The following is a 16858-nucleotide window of genomic DNA, read 5'->3' on the forward strand; positions in this document are numbered from 1 at the left end:
ATATCTGGGTCTGAGGGTATGTTTGAGAAGGTGAAGCTGGGCTGCAGGGGTAGGGGTGCTGGTGTCCTGTGAGTCCTCTGGCAGTGCCACCAGTCCAGTGGATGCTGAAGATATAGATGGCAGGGTAGTGTCCTGTCTAGCGGAAGGGGCCTGCAGGTTAGTGGAGGACTCAGGCTGGATGTTTGTCTGGCACTGCAGCACCCCTGCAATGGAGGCCATGGTGGCACTGAACTGTTTCCTTTGATCCATGTCCTCCTGGTGATGTGCTACCTGCAGCCTCTTATTCTGCTCCAAGGTGGCCAGGATCTGGCCCATCCTGTCCTGGGAATAGTGGTATGCTCTCAGGTCCTCAGAAATCACCTGCTAGGCAGCAGCATCCCTCCTTGGGCCACCACCTGGGCCACTGATGCACTCCCACTGGCCCTAGCCCCCTGTACCTGTGTCCTCTGCACAGGTCTGGCAGTCCCACTTGCAGTTGGCCCTTCATCATCCTGCCTGGTTGTGGGTGGAGACTCTGGCCTCTGTACATGTTGGCAGCCAGTCCATTGCCTGGTGACACTGGTGTGGGGTCGTTTGGCCAGCGTTGATGGTGGTGGCTGAGTGGTAGGGGTGTCAGTGGTGTCCTGGGTGGGGCTTATGGAGGGTGACTGTCTAGGGCTGTGGGATGGGCCAGGGATTTCCTCTGTGTCCAGACGTCCCTCTGCACTCTCCTGAGTGGGGCCTTCATCTTCAGGTAGAGGACTGACACTCCTTGACGTCTCCATCCGGATAGCATGAGTGGTGGTGCCTGTGTGTGAGAGAATAGAGATGTGGGTGTCCTGCACTTTCTTGTCAATTGCAGCACTGGTCAGCAGTAATTGGTGGTTGAATTCCCTTGTACTGGCATGCAAGGTCCCTTTGTGTACATTTTGATACATTTATTGAGGGGGGTGGTGGTGCATTGTGGGTGTTGTAGTGCTACCGGGATTACATGCATGGGTTGGTGACTGTGCACAGGGGGCTGGATGGTGATTTGTATGGGGTTATTCGTGGGCATGCAGGTGACTTGGATGTGAGTGTGTGGGTGTTGTAGACTGGGTAGGGGATGGGGTCCTGGTGGTAATGAGAGGGATGGGGTGATACATGCATTATAGGTGTGGTGACTGTTAGGTATTGTAGTTGGCTTCCCCGAGTCCAGTCCTCCAGTGAGTCCAGTAAGGCCCTCCGGGTGCAGGATATACAGGACCTTCTCCTCCCAGTCGGTGTATTCGGGGAGGAGGTTGGGACCACCACCAGTCTTCTGTACGGTGATGTTGTGCCTGGATGCCATAGAACGAACCTTCCCGCGCAGGTCGTTCCATCTCTTCCTTATGTCATCCCTTGTGCGTGGATGGTTTCCCACTGCGTGGACCTTGTTGACTATCCTCTGCCATAGCTCCATCTTCCTGGCCAAGGGTATCTGCTGCACCTGTGCCCCAAATAGGTGTGGCTCGACCCTGAGTATTTCGTCCACCATGGTCCTTAGCTCCCAGTCTGTGAAGCGGGGGTGCTTAGGTGGTGCCATGGCGTATGTTGTGGGTGGTGTGTTGTAGGTGTATTGGTGAGGGTGCTGTTGTGGGTTGGGTGTGTGGCTTGTGATGGTGGTTGAGCAATGTATGAGTTTTGGTGGTATATATGGTGGTATATTTCTGTGTGTGACTTGTGTGATGCTGAGTTCAGTGTATGCGTGTTGTGTTGTCAAATCTGTTGTGCTATTGGCGTTGCAAAGGATTGTGGGGTGTGTATGTGTTTGTTTTTAAGTGTTGTGGATGTGTGTCAGGTGTGTGCTTTTCAAACTCGCCAATGTGTGCATTTGTTGTTGGCGGGTCCCATTGCTGGCCGTGGAGGTCCATACCGCCAATGGTCGTTCGACATTCACTATCCGCCAAGCTGATTTGTGCATCATTATTTGGTGGGGGGGGGATTTGTCTGCATGGTGGTGGCGGGGTGAGGTGTACTGGCTTTCTGCCATCGTTGGCCCTGGCGGTGGGTGGTGGTTGCAAGATTTTTGGATGTTTGTCTTTTTGGCATCATTATTCGGCGGTATGCAGGTCACCGCCACTGGCGGTCTTTTGTTCACCGTCAGCACAGCGGTCGGCGGTGATTGCCACCAAGTTTATCATGAGGGCCATTGTCATGATCTGGGCCTGTGTCTGTTTCAAGGACTCAGTATTTTATCATATTGTCTAGTCTAGTGTGTGAGGCCGTGTCCATGGACTGGTGCTCACTGCCCGTGCCTGTTGCTCGATGTCCATGACTCAGTGCCTTTGGTGCAAGGTCGTCATCAGGGGTCAGTGTAAGGTACAGTGCCTCTTTACCAGTGTCTATTCATCAGATTCACTGCTGCAACGTGTGTCACAGATTCTTCAGCTCTGTATCACTATCTCTGAGTCTATATCTTGATTAACTGACATAAGATTTGTGAAATGGCCACTTGGCACCATGGAATAATATATTGGGGGTGGGAGGGAGCTTCCTAGATTAACATTGCCTTTATGACACCATGGTATTTTAGTACAGTTCCTTACCACATAAACACTTTATTAGGTCATATTCGTCCTTAGGAGGTACGACTGCCTGATTTTGTGTGCTTGATCATTTTAACTGCCCACCTTTACTACAAGTAAATAAACACCTAGGAGGTTATTTAGAAAATGTCTGTTGATACGGTCAAAATTATTTCAGTTAAAATGAAAGACTGGTTGTCTGACATGCGGTTGGCACTGTATATGTCCCCTGCATGGTGTACATTTGTGCTTCTCTGTATTAGTTGTCCAGCTGCAAATATTAATTTTCCTGATTATTGACTTTGGCCCCTGCCTTACACTGGAAGCGTGCACCAAGCATGCCCTCATTGGCTTGACAGTGGACAACCATCCCTGGTTTGGGTTTAGCAAATATAGCTGTGGTGGCATTGCACCATATTTTTCAGATCAATAGTTGTGAACAGATCTCTTTATCTGTGTTAGTTTAACAGAGGGCTACCGGCCAGGTTCTGGCTCTGACAACCCAGTGCATGTTTATCTGTGTGGATATGTGTAGCCCATGCAGTGATTGCATTGCATGTATGAGTGAAGTAGAATAACGAAGGCCTGTGGGTTCCATTTTAGATGCCACAAGCCTGTCCATGTGTTCAAGATGAAGGTGAGGTTATTTTCCCAGACAGTGAGCTTACTTTCCTGAAAGAGAGGGAGGAGACCTAGACACCAAAGTGAGTTAAAAGGAGACAGCTCTCCCTTAAGAAATTCAAATCAATCCTTTTGGTGAGAGGGGTTACTTATTAGTCTTCCTGAGCATTGCCATTTGGTAGATGATGGGGTGAAATGTGGAATTGCTGTTTCTGTTGTTCAGAGTATGAAGGGTCCTTCTACAGAGGCCAGCTTTTAGTCCCTTTCCTGATCATTATTTACTGTGGCTCTTGCGAAAGCTATTCCTCTTTTTGCCTCTGTTGTGGGTGCTTCAAATCGGAGATGATCCTGCTGTAAGGAGCATTACTGTGTACAAACATGGGTGTTAATTCACTAAAATGCCAGAGGTAGCAGAAGTGATGTTACATACCACCCTTTGACTCAATGCCATCACAGGAAGTGACATCATATGATCTTTGACACTGAATCCTCAGAGGAAGTGATATAATAACACACATTTCTAACTCAGATAAATGTCCATTTTATATGCCACCTTCATTTTAAATAGAGTGCTGACATGATAAGGCATTATTGCATGAAAAAATATGTTCTGGGTGAGAGACGAGAATTTAGTGCCAAAAACAAAACAACACTGGGAAGCCAAATTACTAATAGCTAAAATGTCATGATTTAATGTATTTCCTAAAGTATAACCTACCCACTAAATGACTGGTAAATACAGAAAAACAAACAAAAAGATTTAAAACAACAATGATGGTTTTGTCCATCTATATTTCTTCATCTAGACCATATATTGAATGTAAGGTATGTTATTGACGTGTTCTTTAGCTCTGTGAATACAGTTTTTCGCATCTCCTTTAAGGAATTATAACTCATTCAAAACACAATGGTAAGATTTTTATTCAAACACATTATTTTCCATACTTTGGAAATACCAAAAACCTGCAACAGCTTGTTTAAAAATGTGTTTTGCATTTCATTTTTTTTTCAAGAGTATAGATTCCACTGTTGTTTTTTAGAGAGCTAAGAGTTTAAGCCTAAGGTCACAGACTGAGCTGCAGAAAGTAAACAGCACTGTTCATCTTCTGTTCTTGGCATTGCCTTTGGCTTTTGAGACCAGGGGTCACAAAGATAGTGCCAGGGGTCGCAAAGAGCAAGACAGGGGTTCCAGCTGTGACCCCTAAATGAAGTCCATGTATACAAAGTCTGCATTTGGAGAACAGCCTGGAAATCACCAAAAGTAGGGCCTTGATATTGGCTAACCAATAGAGGACAATGGAGAGCTTCATGTATTCAGAAATGGAACTGAGAGTTTAGGCAGACACTCTTGCCCTGTGCACAAAGGGCAGAACAGCGCCACGGGTTAGTACATACGGTGCTGTATCTCTTTCACATAACCCAGTGCAGAAACTTTACGTGCTGCCCTGCCTTGCTTGACTTCTATGTAAATCTAGGCCTAAATCAGTAGAGTTGGTAAGTATGACACAGAGTTACTGTATACAACTTTTGACCCACAAATGGATTTTTTATGGAGTTGCAACATCCCATACATCCACCTTGAATATATGCCATTGACACAGAGCCAAGGACAGAGCAATAGAGCAACAAATCAGGAATGCTCCTAAGAAAAAGATAAGACAACAAAAAAATTGGAACAAAACTCAAGAGACACAACCTTGAAGCCACAACTCAGAAAACATAGCCCCAAAAATAGATTTGGGTAGTGTCAACTATATGCTCAGTAGACAGCTACAGAGACATAACACTGGGCATGCAGCTCAGGGCCACCACTCAGGAAAAACAAATCAGAGGGTGCAGCCAAATGAAGTACTGCTCATTCCTATGGGCGACAACTTGTTCTATATTAAGAGGACTCTATGGGCCGGATTCACTAACTGCATTTTGAGATACAGCCCACAATCCACAGGATACATTTCAGGCTACACAGATGATTGGGCACTGCCCAGGGGATAAAGCTGAGAGATACAACTCGGGGGACACATCAGGAGAGATCTAGGTCAGGGCACACATCTCACAGGACAGCGCACTAGAAATGCCGATTGTGGACAGGAAATGCTGCTAATCTCTCAGAGGTCACAGTCCCTAAGGCAACATTTTGAGATTTGCAACTGAGGGGACTCCAGAGATCTAGTTCAACAGATGCAGTTCACAGCTCAGAGGATACAGTTCTGACTGATCATGGGATTTCAGTCACTGGGCAGAGCTCAGCGGTTAAAGCGCTGAGTACATTGCTCAGGAGATCCAACTCTGGGAACATATTTATAGAGTCATAGCTTAGAGTACCCAGATCAGACGGTATCTCTCAGGAGACCCAGCTCACCAATCTTGTTTATAGTTCAGGGGACATGGATTGTGACATGCACATCTAGATGTACAGAGAGGGAGCTACTCTGCTCAGGGGCACTAAAGGCTGCAGCCAGAGAGCACATATATAATTCATTGTGATATGTTTTTTAACTTAAACCTAGAGGGGCTTTGAGCCTGCTGATTATTTACCATTGGTTGACTTTCTTGTCACTCTAATTTCTTTGTTTTTTGTTTCTCAGTATGTGTCACTTACACTCCCTCTTTGTGTGTTTGTCTCTTTGATGGAGCATGAATCAAGTACTGATTAATGGCTTAATTAGCGGCCTTCTGCTGGATGGAGCGTTTCAGACCATCTTCCATAAATCCTTAGGTGATGGGTCTTTTTCCTTCAGAAGGAAAGATGTAAGGAGTTAACTCTCAACCAGATCAACATTAATTTACAGTGTAACCAATTTGGTCACACAATAAAGGCCCAGACTGGAAATAAAGTTAAGGATTTTATTACAAGTTAACAGTCAGGCTGATATAAACAAATCTCAAAAACATCCTACAGAATACAAACAGGGTAACCAAACGAACTGAAGAAGTTTAGGTGAATTAGCATAAGGCAAACTAAGTGTCAGTTACAGTAATGTAGAATCTTAGCACTAAAATTTGATGCTCAGAGAAAAGTCTTCGGTCTTCTCTCCTATACATGGCTTCAATCCAGGGTCATCTACCTAAAATAGTCTACAATAGGATGGGGAAAATCACAAAAGTCGCAAAGCTATTGTAAAAAGAAATAAATGTAGTTATGGGCACAGAGGGAAGAAAAAGGTGTCATCAAACAGAAGCTCAGTCAACTGCCTTCTTGAGAGAATTGTTAGCCTAAGTCACACTCAGCAAAGCATAGGGAGAAGAGAAGAGTCAGAGGACTGTACCTCAAAGTCTAAGGGGATAGTGTCTGAAATCAATCTGTGAGAACACTAGTTAATACTACACAAATCTGTTAGGTAACAGCCATCATCATGCCATCAGGAGCTCCGTTGTCTTCTTCAGTCTCACGCTGTAAACTGCACCATTCACAGATTTCTCAAACCAGCCCTGAGAACAATGCAGGCTTTGGTCAATCGGCCATCGCTTGCAACAAATTTGAATAAGTGCCCTTTGGCTTACACATGGTTTCTCCATGTTCTTCTACTAAGGTCTTTATCCCAGACTCCCTATTACTAACACAAAAGTACATTTATTTCCCAATCTAACAGTTCATATGAAAGCACCTGCTAAGAAAAGATACGCAAGCAGAAATGGAAATCATTCTCACGTCGCAAGAAATACAGAACTAATTATGTCAATTGAAAGTGTCTTTCACAAATTCATATTTTAGTTTGTGTTATTGTGCACATTTTAATTTCATATAATGTAAATGTCAGTTACACAATCTCAAATTAGATTCATGTTACACTTAGAATAACTGCAATACATTTGAATACATGAACGTAAATGCAACCGAGAACTACATATTAGCACTGAACTGGCAAACATTAGTGCGCACATCTACCTAAATCCTTCTCATGTCTAAGGCAAATATATTTATTTAAAGTGAGGATGGTTTCTAATTCACCTCAAATGATTATGTTTCATTTCATAATTTTAAGGCGCAGAGTGGAAGATTTGGGTGCAGCGCTACTTTTCTTGCGCCCCTAAGCACCACCCTACCACCACCATGTGTGTGCTGTATTTAAAATACAGCGCTCCATGGCGCAGTGTAGGGGACAATTGAGTCAACATTTTTGACACTACGGATGTACTGTTCAGCGCCAAAATTTGGGCGCTAACCCTTAACAGTACATAGGGGCTTATTGTAACTAATGATGTGTCTCGTTTTAACACCTGCTCTGAGCAGGAGTTAAAATTAGCCACAATAAATGACACAGTGGAATCTCTTAGATTCCACTATGCCGGTTTTCTGGTCCTCCGACCAAGGGAATGCATGTTTGCATACATTATGCATGGCGCATGCATAATGTGGTGCAAAGGGTTACAAAGTGGTGCAATGCATGCATTGCACCACTTTGTAAATATGGCACAGTGATGTTTGAAGCCTAACACCACATTAGCATCAAAACAATTATGCTAATGTGGTGCTAGTGCTTCTTAAATCTGGGCCACAGTGTGTATGATTCCCTAGTTCTACAGTGAATGCAGTTAAGTACTGAATTAGAGTGCATCACTTTCATTGATAAAGTTAGAACACACATCATGTGAAACATTATGTATGCATATAGGTTAAAATTGTGACGTCGGGGTGAAGCCACATAGTACGCAGCACAATGCTACTCGCACTCAGATCCAGGTTCTTTTTTCTTCTCAGTCGTTATTTCTTCTTTGTTTTCTTTGCTTGCTCGTTGTAGCTTGCACCTGCCTCTCCCACATTTCGTTGTTGCTTGCCCCTGTCCTTCCCACCCCTCCTGATTCTGTTGTTTTTACTTTCCCCATCCCTCCCACTCCCTACGAATTCTGTTGTTGCTTCCCCTTCCCTCCCACACCCTCACGCATTCCAATGTTTCTTGCCCTGTGCCTCCCAAACACCTCTGCCATTCCATTGTTACCTCCCCTCTCCAGTCATTGTTGCTTTCCCTCCACCATCCCCTCCTTGTCCCTCTTCCCGTTGTTAGTGCTTGATGCCTCTCACCCTCTCGCCAGAAAAAAAGCACTATGATGCATTTAGCGATGCCCATGTCTTTAGTACTTGCCTCTATCACTCCCCTCCCATTATTGTTGCTTGCCGTCCTGCCAAAAATAAAAGCACTATGATGTTGATTGCTCTGGCTGCGTCATAGATTCTTAGCACTTTTAGGTGCTGCAGCTGCTTATGTCCCATGGTGGTTCAGGATAGAGGCTGCAGTGATACAGTGATACACACTAAGGGCCAGATGTAGCAACCGTTTTGCATGGCGCAAAATGCGAAATTTGCAGTTTGCGCCATGCAAAATGGGCATCACGATGCACATTCCCATTTTGTGAGTCGGTACCGACTCTTAAAATGGGAATGCGACTCACAAATAGGAAGGGGTGTTCCCTTTCTATTTGCAATTCGCACCGCGATGCAGAATTGCTTTGTGACCGCGAACGCGGTCACAAAGCAATTCGCAGTTAGCACCCATGTCTAGTGGGTGCTAACTCATTTGCAAAAGGGAAGGGGTCCCCAAAGGACCCCTTCCCCTTTGTGAATGTCACCAAAACTATTTTTTCAGAGCAGGCAGTGGTCCAACGGACCACTGCCTACTCTGAAAAAATGAAACCAAATGGTTTCATTTTTTCTTTTGTATTGCAGCTCGTTTTCCTTTAAGGAAAATGGGCTGCAATACAAAAAAAACTGCTTTATTGAAAAATCAGTCACAGACATGGAGGTCTGCTGTCTCCAGCAGGCCACCATCCCTGTGAGTGCAGGGAATCGCAAGGGGGGCGCAAATTGTGACCCACCTCTTTAATATTAATGAGGTGGGTCTTTGCGACCCCCTTGCAATTCGCAGATGGTGTCATGGACACCACTCTGCATATGATTTTGCGACTCGCAAATTGTGAGTCGCTCCGACTCGCAAATTTCCGAGTCGCAAAATCATAACTACCTACATCAGCCCTAAGCCCCAACAGCTCTCTATAGTCAGAAACTTCCTGAAAATCAGTCTACAACTGTTGAAGTGTGAAGGAAACGAGTCTGGGGATTGTTCCTGGTAAAGAGATGGTCTCAGAGAAGTATGGAGGCCTGTGTTTGATGATGTACAGCACCATGGGGGTGGAGCTGCCGCGGGGCAAAGGCAAGTTTTTGTAATACTTTTCTACATGCTGAAAACTGTTGCGGCGCGCTGTGCAAACCCTTAGCACCCCCCCTCCCATTGTTCAGTAGCTTAAGTCTTGCTTTCAGGGGCATAGCTTGAGAAGAGGTGTTTGGGGTGTTACACCCCCTTAAAACATGTATTCTGTTGTAAATAGTTGGGTATAAGTGCTTTCCGTCGGGTGAGGTGCCTGTCAGATTTCACCTGGGATTTTTACATTCACCTAGACAAGAACACACTCACACACTTGCTCTCTCGTCTGTTTTGAAGGTCTTAAAAAATGTTGATTAGTTTGAAAACTATTGTCTCCAACAATATGCACTGCCCCTTAAACCCCTCTCATGCCTTGCTTGACAGAGTTGGGAAATCTGTGGTTCACCCCTCCTCTCCCCCCCACACTCTCACTGACCAAGCTACGGCCCTGCTTGCCTCATACAAGACTTTCTTAGTGGGAGAATTTCATTCCCCTGTGATACATCCTGTTGTCATGCTGCAGGCTTTACCCTAGCGCCTACAGTAATAACTCCAAAGAGGTAAGTGCTTCAAGAGGCATTCTGCCGGTGTTTCAGAAAGGTCCCCTCACCCGTGGGTGTGCTAAGTCTAACGCCCACTTCTCCAGAGTGAACTGCAAGGTACAACAAGCATTGTCTAATCCAGTAGGACTCGCCTATGCACTCTACTCCAATACAACATGGATAAAAGACATTGACGAAGCCAGTAGCTCTGACATAGGCGAGGCCGATTTGCTTTGCCAATATTTGTTCTTCTTCTTCAGTGTGCAATTCTAGTGCCTCTGAGTGTAAACAGTTTACTCAGAGCACGCTGGCTGGGGGTAAACCGTACTCCTTCATTAGCCGACATCAAAACCTCGAAACAGATGGGGGTGACCAGATCAAAAAAACATATTTGAAAGGGTTGTGGATCCTGGCAGCGACCTGCGCCAGCAGCTGCGGCACATTAAGGAGCTGTTCCTCGTCCGCCCAGGGCTCCAAGCGCTGCAGAGGCATGGAGTCACTGTATCATAGGTGGAACAGTACATTTTGTAATGACTTTGTCTTTTTAGCATATTTGAAAAGTACCTTTAGCGCTTTTTACTAATCTATAATATTCTTTTGTAAGGACAGGTTTACGAAAGCTACTGAACTTTATTGAATACTCCTTGCTTACTAACAGAATACTCAACAAATGTTTGTGTTCCAGTCTTGGAGTCTTCATTTATTATTCACAATACTTTTTGAATTCAAGCCTTTCTTCGAGTTTAACTATTGCTTGATTGTGATGAATATTTACAGACTCCCACATAGACACTGTTTTATTTCAGTCTGTGGAAAATACGTTTTTACATACCTATTTTTGCTGCATTAAATACTAAGGGACACTGGTGAATACTATGCAGTGTCTGCCTCTTACATTGTGCCCCAGTAGAAAAGACGGCTATCATGGCACCTGCATCGGAACAACCAATACCAGTCTTGTAAACATTGTGCCAGGAGACCCAGTGCCCATCACAGTTTCCAAATCCGAGGCCTCAATGAGTATTCCACCAGACATTCTGTGGCAGAAAAGAAATTACCATTGAAACTGTGATTATCAACTGCCAGGAACCTATCATCATATACCAAGGTACCGCCAATATATGCACACTGCTTTTGCTACATTATTCGAGAGTCAAAAATATTAGGGAGCTGACATTTGTATGAGGGAGTTGGCAATCAACTCAGTAATCTGCTCAGTATCTCGGGGTGCAGCCAGGGATATTGAGGTGGCTCTCAGTCCTCTAAAGGCATGTCGGCATCAAGAGAGTGCTGCGCTCATGCTGTCAAAAAATGACAGTATATGGATGGGAAAGTGGGATCGGTGGAGAGAAGGTCAGGTCCAGGAGGCAGGGTAAAGATTGAATGTAACTGATTACGAAGGAGTAGTGTCATTCGTGGAGGGAGAACTGAGGTAGCAGACAGTGGGTGAGACAAGGGAAGGTTGGGAATCCAGCAGCCATATTATGCAGTTCAAGCCAGCTCGGCGACTTTTCCATCTGCTTTTCTGTTTCGAGGTGAACATACATGTGACACACGACAGGGCTAGATGTCACAACAGCAGTCTCTTAGGCCCCAGGGTACAACCCTACCCTCACTTTTGTTTACTTCTAGGAGATTGCCTTCTACCAACCAACCTCCATTATTACCTCTAACTCTCTGGAGATGCAACCACAATGGGGAGGGGCTTCCTTATATCAAGCGTAGGGCCTCTAGGTACACACTACGCCTAATGGCCAATCAAAGGGCTGGATGAAAGCTTTAGATTTTACAACCACTTAGGGTCCTGGGGCGGGAGCTCTTATGGAGGGGCTACAGTGAAAACCCCCTTTAAAAACAGTGACATCTAGGCTGTTGAAGAGCATCTTTTCCGCTGGTGGGATGTGGTACTGACATTCTTCCTAGTACGGTGGGCGGAAAACTACTCCAGGGAAGAGATTGGATGCTACCGGACACTGATCCCACCTGGCTTCATTGTGAAATGCTTTGGTAGAAATAGAAGAGGCTATAAGAACTGTGAGAGAGAAGGAATCCTCCTCACTTGAAAATGTACAGGAATATCTGGTCTTGATGAAATACCCAGGAATATTTATGTGAAAAGGTTTATTAAAACCACTCTGAGTCGTGCCAAGAATCAAGGCTAAACCTTGACGTGCACTTGTACGTTCACACCACCGGTACGTGTGTCACACAGTCAGAGAGTAGGCCAGGAGAAGGGAGGGGGTGCAATATGGCGAAAAGGGGAGCACTAGGTGTCTCCCACTAAACTTCAGCAGTGTAACCGAAAACATGTCAAAATGTAATTGGTGATGTTGATTACGACTGTTGGCATATTGTATAGTTTTGAGACTACTTTCCATCAGTGATTCAAAGCCTGGGTATGGGGAGCAGTCACATATCAAGAGGTGACATATCTCATGCTTCGGGGCACTGCTCATGCTTATGTCTGATAGTGTGTTGAGATTTCTCCCAGCGTGTATGCCCAGGAGTGCTGCCAACCTTTACACCTTAGGCAGAATTGTCAGAGTTATTGCTCCTTGAGATGACATCTGTGATGCCAGGATGGTGCCATCTATACTGGAGAGAAGCCTGCTAGCCTTCACTGCACAGAGCACTGTATTCTGCAGCAGGTACCGCTGCCACCTGTAACCAACGAGGGATGCCACAATAGCTGAAACTAGCTACCTCCTAGGGCAGGCTATGAACAATGTGTGTCTGGGTGATGCCAAGATACTTCTGATAATATATAAATTCTGCTCCTTGTGCCATTGTACCAGTCGTGATATCAGGGTGTTGCCGATTGGTGCCAAAGAATCTGTTAATTTATACTGCAGAGCAAAACAGCCAGAATATGAGAGTGCTCTGGGAGGGCAGTGGGCGTTTGCACCCACCCCTGGGGTCCCACGACTCCTTCTGTAATACACAGTGCTCGGCTGACATTTCAAGCCTGCACAATGAGTAGGAAAAAATCCTAAATTTGCATGGGGAGGGTGTGGCTCTGAGCAAATCAGAAACACCTTTACCATTCAGGTTCACCCTATTACAGATGTGCGTTCACAGGCATAGAGATTCTTCTAGGAAGTGTCACTCAGTTCTGCATTTAGGAATGCTCACTGCTGTAGTCTGTCCAGCACATGCGGTAACATGCAATTACCTGATTGGGTGCATCATGCATGAAGGGCTGGAGTACCTCCCCGTTAAGGACTGGAAAGGAAATCCTCTAGATTTACTTGATATGTAGGGGGGGTGGGCTTTCTGCATGGGGAAAATGTTTTGCCTGCAGAAAAAAATAAAAAAATAAAATGTTTACTTGGCCAGGAGCCTCCACTCCACCCATGCTTAACTTTGCACTATGTAGATTTGCACACTAAGGCAACTAGAGCCCGTGGGAGGTGGTCGTCCCAGTGGTACACCTGAAATCTGCTCCTTGAGCAAATTTCTTTCCAGGTCAACTACTGAGAACAGTTGAGAATGTGCAAAAATAGTATATCGATACCCATATTTAGGCTTGAATAGCATCCAATATCTTTTCGCCTAAATGAGGGAGAATTAATAATTCATATTACTGCAGACTAGATTCGGGAAGGTCATTCACTGCACTGATGACATGATGGCTGAATCTTCCTTCCTCGCTCAATCTCGTTTTGCACCACCGGAAGGCCTCCTTGCCCCTCCACTTGCTTGCCATCACCACATAGCCACCTAGAACTTAGTATTTTTCTGTAGAATTAGCACGGGTATTTGTCTCTAAGTGTTGGCAATTTAATCCCACACTTACAAACTCTGATGTACCCATGGGGTTCATGGTGCTGTTTGTAGGGGAAAACCTTTTGGGACAATACCACATTCCTCATCCATGGTGGCAGGTTATCCACGAGCAAATGTGTGCACTGAAGATATCCCCCAACATGTAATTTCTATTCCAGGGTGGAACTCGCAGAGTTTCACTCTGTGGAATTCCATGGAGTTTCATAAAAGCTCCACAAGATTCTACAGAGTTCCGCTAGTGGATGGAATTTGGGCATGTTGCGCTGCTCTAACTGATTTTAACACTTGGAGCTTGTTCGGCACTGTACAATCAGTGTAAACAGCACCACACAGCGCGCCACAGGTGCCGCTTCTTTCTGCCGCTCGAGTAGATTTTATACTCAAGCAGCAGCTTTGTCAACACAAATGGTCGCAACCTGACGCGACCACCCACGTTGAGAAACTTCTCGGGGGGAGCGATCAAGCTCCTGAAAATGGGGTTAGGGAATGCAAATTCTCACTCACGCTTCCCAACTTAATATTGGAAAGCTGCACACAAGAAATACTCTGCCACATGTCAGCTGGTGGAGTTTTGCCAGAACTCTGCGCTTCAAGCCAAACGCAGATGCAGGCGTTTAAGTGACACACTCTTTGTAATCAATGGGCCTCCTTCCAAAATGTTTGACGCTAGTGCAGCAAAGAGCCACAATAGTGTCAAAAATGTTGACGCTATTGTCCTAAAATGACAGATCGTGTGCCGTATTATTAATATGGCACAACCATGGTGTCGGTAGGTGGCGGTAGGGGCACGCATGAAAAGTGGCACATCGGGACCAATGCGCCACTTTCTTGTAAATCTGGCCCCAAGTCTCCTAAACATGTTGAATGGGTGTTTCTCCCTCACCATGAAAATGTACCACCTTCTTTGAGGTCTTTCCTTAAGGTAACACTACCAGACACTTTGGCAACTGAATTGGTGTTTCTACTTCTCTGTGAACCACAAGTGCTTAAAGAATCTGGGTGTTTTTATTGTATTTTATTAAGTGATTAACATCTCTGATTCCAACTATCACGGCTCCAGGTAGCCAAAAGGAGTCCTGGAAAAAAAGCCCATACCTTACCTATTCCCTTCCGCTCCTCACATTATCTCTCTCTTTTCATCCATCCATCCTCTTTATACCCTTCGCTCCTCTCCTTCTCTGACTGCTCTGCTTTCACTCCATCATTTCACTCCCTCTTTCTTCTGCTCTCTCTTTTGGAGCCCTCTGTGACATCTTCAAATAACTTTGGAGAGGTGGGAAAAGTGACAGAGGCCCCTGGGCTTAAACAAATAGTGTCAGGGCCCTCGGCAAGAGGGCACTGCAGTTTGAAACACCCATTTCCCCTGGCAGCACTGCCAATAACTACTAACCATTCAGCGCCTTGAGACCCTCACAGGTGAATAGTGCACTTTACAAATTCTCTGATTGATTAATTGATTGAACCATCACACAGCTACAAGTGTGAAAGTTCACACTATTCCGGGCCCCAAACCATAAGAATGGCTTGGACGGCAAGTATTAGTCTTTTAATCTATATTGATTTAATATACAACTTTTGTTGTGCTCATCTCTAAATTAGGCAAACAGTGACAGCATATAGCAGCCTGTCATAAGTGCTGGTGTTGTCAATTAGGATCTAGTGCCAGCTCCGGAAACCACTTGCTCAAATTAAGTACTGCTCCAAGGGCTCCAGCCAGTTGGAATAAAGGACAGTCCGGCCCTGATTCCAAGCCAAATTACAGCAACTTACACCCAAATGCCGTTTCCGGGCTCCTTCAAAGTAAGTGCCCTTCGACTAAATTTGTGGTCACTTAAAAAAACTAGTCCTGGTTCAGGCTAGATTTATGCTAACCTCCTCAGGAGGTATATAACTTCTTCAGCGTACTAAGAAGTTTCGACTTTTGTAGTATTCTACCCAGGAAAATGGCTTCTCAAGACAAAACTGGAGGAACTGAGGGTAACATTAATACAATTCAGACAATAAAAATGTGGAGGAGTAGTCATTTATGATACTGAATAAAACAAGCATACCTTACTGCAAAACACCGTCCGGTACGCACTAAGGTAAATGTTTATTTTACTAATGAATAAAATGGCACAAGATGCTCCTGCATAACTATTTGGCATAAATCGATAAACTTTGTTATGCTATTGCATTTGTATAGCTCACAGTCAGGCGTTGTAGTGCTTTTGGCTGTCTGGAGTGCATCAGGATTTTGGGCCAGATGTATAAAGCGATTTTGCATTCGCAAACGGTGCGAATCGCAAAATTCGGCTGTTTGCAAATGCAAAAATGCCTTTTACAATGTATGAAAGACGTTCGCTGTGCAATTGTAAGGAATCGCTAAAATAGCGATTCCTTAAAATTGCGACCCCATATAGAGAATCACAAATTGTGCTTCTCTAAATTGGAAATCGCAAATAGAGAATTCCTATTTGCGATTTCCAATGCACATGTATCAAGCATTTCCTAAATGTGAATTGGGCATTTATGAAATGCAATTACCACAAACTCAAGTTTGGTGGTAACCATGTGCAAATTTTAAAAATGCATTATATATGCATTTTTAAAATTGACACGCAGCGCACACATGCCCCTAAGGCATGTGTGTGCTTCACATGTCCGTAAAAAAAAAATTGGGTGCAGCAGAGGGGGCCTTAGGCCCCCAGCTCCCTGGGATTTGCATTTCCAAATTTGCGAACTCCTAACTGGAATTCGCAATTTGGGAAATGCAAAAACATTCGCAACTATGGGCCAACAGGCCCATAGGTGCGAATGGGGTAGGATTCTCTATTTGTGATTCGGTAACAGCATTTGCAAATTTTAAGAAATCGCTATTACTGAATCGCAAAAATCATACATACCATTTTGCATTTCTTAAATAGCGATTTCTTAAAATTCGCTATTTAAGAAACGCAAAACGGTTTTTTGATACAACTGGCCCTTTATTCTCAGGTTTCCATCGCACACTGGTGTCTCAGTTGTCCTGACATTGCCTTCTGGTCCTTCTCTGGTTGAATGACATTGTCATGCGCAATGAGCTGTGGGTGTGTGAATGTTGGTATCATAGAAGTCTGTCTGCCTTGGGGTTTAGACTAATTGCTTGGACATCTCTGAGGATGGTAACATGCCCTCGCCCCGGCTATTAGAGACAGCCTAAACCTAGTGTTTCTGTCTGTGTAGCACGTTTGAGCTTGGATGATGTATGTGAAATGTTCTGTCT

Source organism: Pleurodeles waltl, chromosome 6 (assembly GCF_031143425.1).
Source record: "Pleurodeles waltl isolate 20211129_DDA chromosome 6, aPleWal1.hap1.20221129, whole genome shotgun sequence".
NCBI lineage: Eukaryota > Metazoa > Chordata > Amphibia > Caudata > Salamandridae > Pleurodeles > Pleurodeles waltl.